We start from the raw sequence: 1564 nt of genomic DNA, 5'->3' as shown, positions 1-1564 counted from the left end.
AATCATCAAAATTGGTGTTTGGAGGCACAACAAGCTTTCAAGACACAAGTCCCTATTCTAGAGCCTTTAGTGTCAAAATGGGATTTTGATGCACATCGTGCTCTTAGAACCTCATTTCGGAGCGTGTAGCTCGAAAGCCTCGGTTTTAAAACATCAAAATCAATGTTTCAAGGCACAACAAGGTTTCAAGACACAAGTCCTGATTCTCAAGTTGATAGCATCAAAACACAATTTTGACAAACATGATGTTCTTAGAAACCCATTTCAAAGATTGTGCCTCAAAAGCTTCATTTTTGGAGCATAAAAATTAGTGTTTGGGGGGACAACAAGGTTTCAAGACACAAGTCCCAATTCCAAAGTCCGTAACGTCAAAACGCAATTTTGATGTACATCGTGCTTTTAGAACCTCATTTCAAAGCTTGTGCCTTGAAAGCCCTGATTTCGGAACATCAAAATCAATGTTCTTAGGCACAACAAGCTATCAAGAAGCAAGTCTCTATTCTAGCTTGCAGCGTCAAAATTCCATTTTGACGCACATCATTCTCTTAGAAGCTCATTTTGGATCTTGTGCCTCAAAAGATCCAGTTTTGGAGCATCAAGATCAATGTTTGGAGGCACAACAACGTTTGAAGATGCAAGTGCCGATTTTAGAGTCAATAGCATCAAAATCTGATTTTGACACACATCGTGCTCTTAGAATGTTATTTTGAAGGTTCTCTTTTGAAAGCCCCAGTTTCGGAGCATCAAAATCAGTTTATTGAGGCACAACAATGTGCCTCAAAATCTCGAATTTTAGAACTTGTGCCTCAAAATCTCAAATTTTGGAGCACTAAAATTGCACATTGTGCTCTTAGAACCCTATTTTAGAAATTGTCAAAATTTGATTTTCACGCACATCGTGCTCTTAGAACCTTGTTTTGGAGCTTATGCCTCAAAATCTTCAGTTTCAAAGCATCAAAATTGGTGTTTGGAGGCAAAACAAACTTTCAAGATGCAAGTCCTCATTTCGAAGCTTGTGCCTTGAAAGCCCAGATTTTGGATCATCAAAATCAATATTTTGAGACACAACAAGGTTTCAAGAAGCAAGTCCCTATTCCAGAGCCTGCAGCATCAAAATTCCATTTTGATACACATCATCATTCTCTTAGAAGCTCATTTCGGAGCTTGTGCCTCGAAAGACCCTGTTTTGGAGCATCAAAATCAATGTTTGGAAGCACAACAAGGTTTCAAGATGCAAGCCCCGATTCTAGAGGCAGTAACATCAAAATGTAATTTTGATGCACATTTTGCTCTTAGAACCCTGTTGTAGAAATTGTGCCTCCAAAGCCCCAGTTTTGGAGCATCAAAATCGATGTTTGGAAGCACAACAAGGTTTCAAGATGCAAGTCTTGATTCTGAAGCCGGTAGCGTAAAAATTTGTTTTTGACACACATCATGCTCTTAGAAACTTGTTTTGGACCTTATGCCTCAAAATTTTTGGTTTCAAAGCATCAAAATTGGTGTTTGGAGGCACAACAAGCTTTCAAGACGCAAGTCCCTATTTTGGAGCCTATAGTGTCAAAAG

The sequence above is a fragment of the Cryptomeria japonica genome, unplaced genomic scaffold (genome assembly GCF_030272615.1).
Source record: "Cryptomeria japonica unplaced genomic scaffold, Sugi_1.0 HiC_scaffold_122, whole genome shotgun sequence".
Taxonomy (NCBI): Eukaryota; Viridiplantae; Streptophyta; class Pinopsida; order Cupressales; family Cupressaceae; genus Cryptomeria; species Cryptomeria japonica.
The sequence above is the reverse complement of the archived record's forward strand: the minus strand, read 5'-3'. Positions refer to the sequence as shown.